Below are 10,677 nucleotides of genomic sequence, written 5' to 3' on the forward strand. Positions count from 1 at the left end.
ACCTCGAGTTCGGCTTGCCCCACTGTCCTTCCCGGTTGCGTGCTGGTTGCTAACCGTAACTCGGCTTGGTGGGGCTGCAGCGCGCCGGGGGGTACCAGGTGGGGGGCCACGAACACGTGGCTCGCGCCCGTGTCTACCAGGGCCGCCGTGGGTTGCCCGTTGACTTCCACTGGGATACGGAGTAGGCCGTCGCGAGGGCGGACTAGCTGGTTTATCTGCGGTGTGGCTGCTTCCGCGGCGGGTGTGGGTTGGCTCGGGTTACTCGGAGGCGCGGGTTTTACCGCCGTGCCCCCGGATGGGCGTTTCCCGACGTGTTGGTGAAGGGTGGTGTTTGCCGGCGTGGGCAGTCGACATGCCAGTGGCGGGTACCTGCGGGGCAGCCCAACTGGCATCGCGGTAGTGGGGGTTCCTGCTGTGTCGATGACCCATCGGGCCTACCAGGTGGTGGTGCGTCCTCGATGGCTCGTCGCGGGCGGTCGGGTGGGTAGCCCCCTGCTTCCCTGTTCTGGACGCTGGCTATTCTCTGACCCATTGGGCGTCTGGCCAGGTCCCGGTCGGTGTTCGGGGGGTCGTAGTGTCGCAGTCCCCGGATGTTCCGTTCCGTGTCTATGGCTTGTCGGACGTAATCCTCGACTTCCTCTGCGCGGTAACACCGCATGAACGGTTGCAGTTCATTGTGTAGGAGGGTGGTAATGGTTGCGAGCGCGGTGGCTGGCGCGGCGCCGGGTGCTACTCGATTGAACAGTTGCATTTTCTTGGCCAGAAACTGCTCGACGGGTTCGCCGTCGCGTTGGCGTTCGCCATAGAACTGTGTCGTGCATTGGACCAGTGCGTGTTCCGTGTCAAATCGGCGGTTGAATGACGTGGCAAACTCCTCCCAGGGCATGCCGAAGCGTCCCCAGATGTTCCACCATTGGCGGGCGGTCCCCTTCAGCTGTTCGCTCGCTCGCCCCGACCATTCATCGGTCGGTATTCCGGACCGTGCCAGTCTAACCTCGCAGTGTGTTAGGAAGTCTCTGGGTACTTCGTGCCCTATTCCGCTGAACTCGGGTAGTGCTAACTTCCCTGTGTAGCACGGGTTGCGTGTATGCATCCCCATGTTTGGTCCGGTGATTGCGCTTGGTGGTGGGATGTATTTGGGTGCCAGATTGGTCCGGGCACTCGTGAGGCCCATAGTCGGTAGTATGCCTCCCAGTGTGACGTTAGCTTGTGCCTCCGTCTTAAGCGGTGCCCATGACCACGGTAATTGGGTGTGCGGCTCGCCGAGTAACGTCTCGCTCCAGGGCTTGCCCCAGGTCTGTTCGGTGACGTTGTCCCGGGTGTTCGCGCATTGGCATGTCCTGTACCACGGCAGTGATCCCGTCAATAGGTCTATTTCCCTTGGTAATAGGCAACGCGTGCACACGAGGTCTGTAGGTGGTGCCTGCATGTTGAGCTGTATGTTGTACGTTCAAGTTCGCCGTCTGTGACGGGCTGTTCGTAGTCTGGGCGCGTGTTGTAGCGCGCGGGTTTTAGATCGGCGGCGGGCAGGTGCCCGGACAGCCGCACAAAGAGGAGGCGAAAACGGTCCGCGCGGAGTGGGGGTATCGGGATGGTTGCCCGAAGCGGAGAGCGTGGAGCGGAGTGACGAGGTGGGGGTAGGTGCCCGGACAGCCGCACAAAGAGGAGGCGAAAACGGTCCGCGCGGAGTGGGGGTGGTGACGTCGCTCCGTTGCTCGCCTCGCCGTGATGACGTGCGGGGGTGGGGGTGGTTGGAATGTCCTTTGTCCGCTCGCCTCGTCGCGCCGGTCTGTCTGGCCTTCGACCCTTCCTGTGTCCAAAATGGCCGTTTCGTGTCTCCGCTGTCGCCTGTTGGTGAATTTATTTCGAAAATGTCCAGAAGTGAAAAAAAAATTTTTCACGTTATTTTCTGCCCCACGCAGCGGGCGCCAAATGCCGTCGTCCGGGGTCTCGGGCTCGAGTCCCGGTGTGGCTCCTAGTGGGAAAAGGCGGTTCTTGCTACGTATTGTCCGGGTGGGCGCCAGACTAGCTCGGTTCTAGTCGTGAGTTTGGGGGTCGTGGATGTATGTGCCCCTGCGTGGCCCACTAGGGCCGGCGGCGGTGTTGCGTGAGATGATTTTAAATAAGAGGCGTGGAGTTAAGGTGGTGGTGTCGTACCTTTTATTCATAGGAACGAGTCGTACACAATACAACACTCTACAGAGGTCCCCGGGGGGGGTTTACTCGTTATTCCGTGGCGCCGTATGGTTTGTGTTCCGCGTTACGTGGCCTCGGACGCTGTTACGTCTCATACGTCTCACTGGTTACACGGGTAACGTAATTTCGTAATACAAAGTACGAGACACAAAAATACACTGAATTAAGGGGGCGCGCACAAGTTACGTGGCACTCGTTACTCGGGTAACGTAAGTTAGCAATACAAAATACGGGATACAAAAATACACTGAATTAAGGGGGTGGGCGATTGGAGACGGCCAATCCCGTATGCAAATGTCTCGGCGCGGGTGTTGTGCCCACTGTGGTGAAACACGCACCGCAATTAAGTTTGTCCAAGTTCCCTTGCGGGTTTGTGGTCAGCGCCGTGCGCGTGACCTTAAATAAAGTTCTGTAAGTTGCGGGAGGCGGCCCGTGCCGTATACTGAAGAGCAGCCCCGCTGACCAAGTGTGGTGCGGGGTGTCTTTAAATTGATGCGGCCGGATTAGGTCCTGGACCGAAAAAAGGGACCGGGTACTCACGGAGAGGTTAAGTAATAAAAGGGGTTCTGTTAATTAGTGACTATATTTACCGGACGTTACTTTCGATGTAGACAAAGGATGTTGCCTCTCCGTGGGACGTAGGTCCGCCCCGGTCCGTGAGCTGCGCTGAACTGCCGAACTGGCATGGCGTCCGAGGGAGGCTCGGCCTCTCTCGCGCCAGGCGTGACCTCATTACGCTAGACTCCAAACGGGTGTGTCTGGAAGAGATTTTATTGTCGCTAAAATCCTAATTTAATGTTTTAGGAGGAATGGGTACGGTTCTTCTCTTGTCTACTCAGGTTTCCGCGGCTTTGTCTTTGATTGCTGTTCGGGTCGCCTGACTCGGGTGGGCCATGGCCAGGGGTGTGTTCCGTTAGCGGGAGCGTATACTGGCGGGTGCAGGTCGGGCTCTGGGGTGGTCGTCGGCCAGACGACGTCATAGTAATACGTACGCCTACAACATACAATAAGTACTACTACGTAGTGCAGAAAATAATAAAAATAATTACTTAACCAGCAGAATTGTAAATTATTTAAAATGAAACACTTCAATATTTATATTAAAATAAACACAACATAATTAATTTATGTGTTGTGCACAGTAAATAAACATTAATTACCCTTAACTACATATTATAGGTTATGAAATATATTTACTTAAGTATATTATAAAAGCCCGAAGGTGATAACTGAATAAAATAAATTGGTTTAATCAAATGCTATTAAAACCAAAATATTTAGGAACCTATAAGCCTATATTTGTGTGATTTTTAACTAAAGATAATAAATAACCCATACATTAGCATTCGTGTTCTACAGTCAACGACCATATATAGCTACAGTAAGTAGAAAACTTGTTAGATGCTTTCGCAATTTTATTAAATCGCGAATATCCTGTTAATGCATCACATAAATTAAAAAATCAGACTGAAAACAGCGCACATATAAATATGGCACGGGAATGTTAAGCATACCGACAAAAAAAGACATTCCTTAACCTACAGCTTTACACATTTCGAAGACGCATAAAAGAATGTTTCTATACCGGTACTTGCTTAAGTGCGAAAGTAAAAACAAAAAAAAGTAAACTAACATGAAATAAATAATGTTAAAACTTACAATTTATTCACCACATATAAAAATCCAAGTACCAAAATACTGCGCCAAAACAAGAAATAATACACAAAGACAAAGATTTCTAAACTTCAGTGCCAACAAGCATGATGGGAAGTTTCAATATAATGTCTCAGATACATTTCAGAATCAACCACAATGTAATATTTCCAAACGAATCTTGCTGAAATGTATCTGAAACTTCATTTATAGACATGAGTACTATGTTTCCAATGAAATGTTTATGAAATATTCCAGAAACATGACAGATGAAATGTAATCTATTCGAAACATAGTAATGTTACTGCAATATCACAGACATGTTACTGAAACATTGTGTGCTGTATGGGAGGGGAATATGAAGGAAGGTTTTGGTTGAAAATATATAATTACCAAATGTACTGTGATCAATGCAACAATGGTAATGGCTCCCTGCGAAACGATGCATCTGCCCTGGATTGCAGCCTGACGAAGATTGAAGACTGCCGAGAGATGGATTCGGCTAGAAAGTTATATGGGAGGGGGGATGGGTTCGGAGCCACCTCCTGCCAAACTGTGTAAAAGAACTAAAACTAATTTTACATCAATATTAATAACTAAACACTTCACAAATCTCTTGAATAAAAAATCTAATGACAAATTAAGTGACTGAAGGCCTAAAAATTATGTATCAAATATTATGTAAAAATTATAGTTACCAGTGACGAGGCGTGAGGTTTACATGAGGGGAAGCAACAACTCCGTTCACCCCAAAACATGACCTGGGGGGGGGGGGGGTTCCGGGGACCCTCCCGGGAAAACACGGATTTCAAGGTACAAAAGGGTGCTATTTAAGTATTTTTCTTAACTGAACATTGACTATTTCACAGGTAGAAAAATTAACTTTTTTAAATTATAAATTGTTTTTGAAAAATAATAATGTTTGACTTAAATTATTCTGATAATAAAATACCTACTCTACATTATTTATATACTAAGTGGGAGTTTAGCATCATCGATATCTGGTACAAAATATATAATCAGACAACACATGACAAATAAAGTACTTAAAATAAAGAGAAGAACCTCATAAAAATGTACTTCTTACCTTAAATGTTATATTTCAGCTCAATTCTGCGGTTTTTAGTTGCGAAGATATCGATCACATCATCATTGAAAGATGATCCACGATGTAGTTTCTGCAGCAGTTTTTTTTCAATGCTGAGTAGTGCAAGGGCAGACAATCTTTCCTGTTGCTGGCTGTTCCGCAAATAGTCTTTAATTCGCTTCAAAGCTGAGAATGATCTCTCAGCTGAAGCACTTGTAGCTGGCATTGTCAAAATAAGCTTGACGTCGTCCAGCAGAAGGCCACACTAAAGCCCGACCTGCAACCGCCAGTATCCGACCCCGCTAACGGAACGCACCCCTAGCCATGGCCCACCCGAGTCAGGCGAGCCTTTGATGCCAAGGTAGAATCAAGGGCCGTGTCTAATTAGTTAAACACCTCGACCCCAGTTCACTAACAATTAAACATAATTTAATAATAACCACACTAGTAATTTAAAAACCAGCCTAAGGAAAGTGTGATGCAGGAGTGCCCGAGTCACTCACGTGTGAACTTACATTAACAAGTTTGTGAGTGCCCCCTTTGCAGCCTTCAGCCTTAATTTATTATAGTGTTGTGTTAATGTAAATATTACTCCCCGTTTTTTGTGCGTAACTAGCCACTGGAGCAGTCAACAAGTGACGAACAGTCTCTAGTGTGACTCTTATTATTTAAACTTAAATGAACGTAAATTAGTTAACAATAATTATTAAGAGTATCTGCCAAACAGGTTAACTAACAATAATTAATGTACAAATTTAGAGCCACTCTCAGCTTCTTGTTATTAAAATAATTTCCGAATAACGAAACTTTAGAAACTTTGGCGCGAGAGAACGCTGAGACCTTCCCTCGCGCCAAGGCCAGACGCCAGTACCGAGCGACTCGCAGACCAGGGCGGACGTGCGTTCCACGGGGAGCCATCATCCTTTGTCAACACCGAACAGTACTTCTGGTAAATATAGTCATTCAAACCAAATCACTTTGCTTCGTTACGTTAACTCCCCATGCATCCCCAGTCCTTTTACAGTGTAGGGCCTAACCCCAGCCGCTTAAGTTTTAAATTCCCTGCAGGAGACATTACGTGGGGCAGTCCACTTTACGGCACAGGCCGACTCCCGCTAACAGTGAACTTTTGCTAAGGTCGAGTGCACAGGCACCGACGACAATGAGTAAACTTTGTGTCTAGTTTAACTGTGGACAGCGATTCCCACGAGTGAATCTGGACGCCGCCCTGTTAACCTTTTTCGGGATTGGCCACCTCCAATCAACCTCCCCCTCAACCTCGACTGACGTGAGGGCTTAACATAGTGACAGTGCATCAGAGCACTCATATTAGACTAACTGTAACTTTGTAAGGTAATCCTCTGTGCGACGTACCAGTGTAGTGGAAGTGTAATTTGTGACTGTAATAATTCATCTAATTAAACGGCCGCTCCGCACCCCCATGTGCGCGACGTGCCAAAAACCACCTAAACCCCGAGTTCGTGTCTGTTATTGAATTGAGCATCCCTACACCAGCTAGGGGCCCCGCCAACCACGAACTCCGCCGACGGTCCTAGTGGGCCACGCAGGTGCAACACACCCACAAGACCCTCATTTGGTTAGCCGATGAACTAGCCTGGCGCCCTCCCGGAACGTAATTTCAATAAGAGCCAATTTCCCTCTGGGATACACGCCCGGTCTCGAACGCGAGAACCCGGACGACGGCAAGCTTTGAAAGTTTTAGTGTTTCTGGAAATACATCACTTAGTTTGGATGCTACCAAATACAAATGGAAATCTGACACAGTACATGTGTGCATGTCACTGTCCATGAATAAAACGTACAACTCACTTCTTAAGCTTGGTAAATCAAAGAATTTTCCATATTTTTTCTTCAGAGATACAAAAGCTTCTTCTGGGAAGTTTTCTGCATGCTGATGGAAAAGTTTGCTATCCAACAAGATTACGAGTTTTAGCTTGGGTACTTCTGAAAATCTTTGATTTATATGCACAATAATGGCATCCATAATTTGAAAAAAAAGTCTTCTGTAAATAACTTTTTTATCCTCACCTGAGGAAAAATCTACACGAGCGGGTTTTGCTGTTGGGAGAGTATTTTCACACTCTGAGCAAACATTTCCCCACACTCAGTCAAAATCATTTATTAAATCGTTTATAAAGGTTTTAAAGTTTTCAATCTTCTTCATACAGAAATTTATGCCACTGATTTTAGCTTGAAGTATTTGAAAAATTGAATCAGAATGTGGGAAAATGTACGAAAATATGACAATAAAGAAATTAAAATCGAAATCTTTCAAATGTGATAAAAGACCACGGGCAGAAAATAATGTTTCGGAATACCACTTGTCAGCATTTTCTATCATAGCTCTTAGAAGATCTGCTGTATTTTCCTTGTGTTAGTACACAATTTCTACAAGCTTACTATTGTAATTCCAGCGATTTGGAGCAAGCACGGGAAACCTCTTTTTCACCTCTGCATCTAGAGCCTGCATCCTCTTCGTTGATTTTCTAAAAAAAAAAACTGCCAAATGCTGTTAGAGAGATGAAAAATACCTTGCACTGTATGATGTAACTTACAGACTGTGAAAGAACAAGATTTAACTTGTGGGTATAACAGTGAACAAAAATAGCTTGATCACAGACTGCTCTAAGTTTTGTTTGCAGTCCACCATGCTCTCCAGCCATCACTGCAGCTCCATCATATGTCTGCGCTACTAATTTATCGACACATTTAAAGTGTTCTAAAATTTGTATGTCATGTTGGTAGTCTATTAGCTGTTCTATCATCACTGACATCCACGAACTTTAAAAATCTTTCCTCAACATCCCCATTTCTTGTAACACAGCGTAGTACTGAGGATAATTGTGATTTGACTGCTATGTCGGTTGTCTCATCCAAAATCAGTGCCACAAAAGGTGACTCCGATATTTCTTTTTTTACTTCACGTATCAGTAAGTCAGACAGAGAAAACAGAATATCATTCTGGATGTCACTCTATAAACCTGTGAAAACTGTTAAGTTCTCAAGGTGAGCTTTGAGCTCATTGTCATATTCAGCCAATTCATTAAGAAATTCTATATAATTACCCTTGTTAAGTGACAAAGTAGACTCATCGTGACCGCAAAAAGCCAGTTCTTGTTTAGCCAAAAACAAGTTGCTCTTATCAGATGGCTCACGATTCGTCTGTTTTTCCGCACTTTCTCATTATGCATCTCAATGCCTAGCCGATACTGACTGCTTACCGCGAATTCAATACATGTTTTACCGAACTGTTTGAGTTCTTTCAAACACATAATGTGGTTGTGGGATAATTTGTGCCATTTTTCTACTTTCTGAAGATTATTTAAATCGCAAAAACCGAAAGTAGGTACTCCACACTGAATTTTCTTTTGAAAAGAGTAAGCAAGGCCAACAAAAAAGTTTCATCAGTTTCTTGCAGCCACATAACCAGGTTATATGTTCGTAAGTGTGTAGATGAAAATGCCTAGTAAATGCTTTTACTTTTGTCTCCAGAGTTAATGGAGGTATAGTTCTGCCACTGAGGATTATTTCATTTTTTTGTTCAAAAGTTAAAGCACTAAATGGACTGTTTATTAGTTTTTCTATAATACATTTACAATTATTGACACACGATTCCTCTGAGTCCAACAAAAAAGCATTACCTGAAAATCCAGGTTGAGAAACCTCACTACTCGCCATTATTCTGGCATGGCAGCTTTCTTCACAGCAGCTTCCAGCCCGCGGTATAGCCCACCACACTGACGACGTTAGGGCCGTTCCCGTGGTTCGGAGTCGCTGCCCAGCTGCTCCGGTAGAGAGGGTACGTGCCACATGGCAAGGGAACTACCCTAACTTAGGTGGAATAAAAGAGTTTTCTACGTTAAGGTGTGTTTAATGCCCACGTCACACACTGTACATGGGCTGTCACGGCTCCCCTCTGTGACAGTCCATCAGGGCGAGGCCCGGCTCCACGCACCTTGAGCGCGACACGACACTACCAGTGACCTGACTGGCGGTGACATGACAGTGACGCGACTGACAGTGGCGTGGATGACGGTGACGTGACTGGCAGTGACGCGATTGACGATGACACGAAAGACTGACGTAACTGCCGACGCGAACGACGGTGACGTGACTTTCGCGTCCGCGCTCTCTCATGCCACTTGGCGACTGACTCGACCCACGCTCCGCGACGTCTCAGCGGCCTCCCCCCTTGCCGCGTGCACATGAATCTCCCCTCTTTCCTTCGTGTGCGAGTGCGTGGAGCCACATGGTCACAGGCGGGGAGACGCGACTCAGTCGCCCGGGAAACACATTTTATCCGTTTTGAACTCAACACAATATCAACACAACAAGACAAATAGATATTCACACCCTTACATAATTACATAAACAAAACCTGTTACACTTTTGCGCACGGGCGCCGGCGCACACGCAAGCCTGAAGCAGCGACGGGCAATAATGGCCTCAGCGAGCCGGAGGAGCACTTGGGACGACGTCAACACTATGCATGCATATCGCAGCTCGTGTAATGAAAGAAAAGTTTACGGTTTGCAACATACTGGGAGGAATCACCCAATCCCAGTAAACCACAAACTTGTGCGCGACGAACACAAAATAATTATACAAAAAAAAACCTAAGCTGGATTAGGTTCCAGAGTAACCATTAGTTAAAAGATAACAGTTGGTTGGGGTAAACATAGCATTTAATGATAACAGGTTAATTACACCACTTTTTAAAGACACGTGAACGGTCCTACAAAACATTAATTGATAAATAGAGATAACCCTAACATAACAAGATAACAAGAATAACAAGATTATACAAAGTTCAGTGCAATGCTAGCACACCAGCACAAAATATAGACATGATAATTATTATGATATAATATTCATGTGTCGTACACGCACACTAAACATGGACGATATATAAAGTGAAACAAATGACAATTAAATAATTTAACTATTATTCAAACATGCCAGATACAGTGCACTTTAATCCATAGCCGAAAGATCAATATCGCCTACGAGCGAGGGAGCAGGCCCACAAGGTCACGGAAACCAGTCAACTGGGGAGACGCGGAACACATAAAGCTATGTGACACTAATTGGTTACATGGCCACACATGGCACAAGCAAGATAATTAATTGATTTCAAAAATAAAAGATTTACCCCAAATAGTATAACAGGCAACCGAGAATCTTGAAACGGACATGGCCAGAGGATTCGCATAATCTCGTCGTGACCTTCACAGAACACAAACTAGATAACAGAATTTAGAGACAGCCAACCAAAATGTTAAATTACATTAAGAAGGACACTGAAATTTAAGACTGACATTTAACGTCGCAGCTGCCATGCGCTCAACAAGAACCAATATCAAAATTACTTACTCGGGCCATGTCCAAGATCTCATTGCACCCTAAAGATTTTAAACGCTCGCTACATCGCCGGTACGCTATCAGCATGGGCTGATGCTACCACAGCCTAAGCGATGTTAACCCAACGAGTGAAAAACGGAGATGAAGGCCTCAATGCAAATTTTCAGCCTATTTAACAAAAGTCATACAGAATGTGCAGGCGCGCAGCGGGCGAGGGGAAATGAGGGGAATGCAGGAGGCAAGACAGAGGAACTATAAGGGGGGAAAGAAGGAGAAACAAGGACGAGAGGGGAGGTCGGCACACGCGAGGCAAATGAACTGCTGCGGCGATCGCTGCAGGTTTATTTATAGACCACCAC

The sequence above is a fragment of the Bacillus rossius genome, chromosome 2, assembly GCF_032445375.1.
Source record: "Bacillus rossius redtenbacheri isolate Brsri chromosome 2, Brsri_v3, whole genome shotgun sequence".
NCBI lineage: Eukaryota > Metazoa > Arthropoda > Insecta > Phasmatodea > Bacillidae > Bacillus > Bacillus rossius.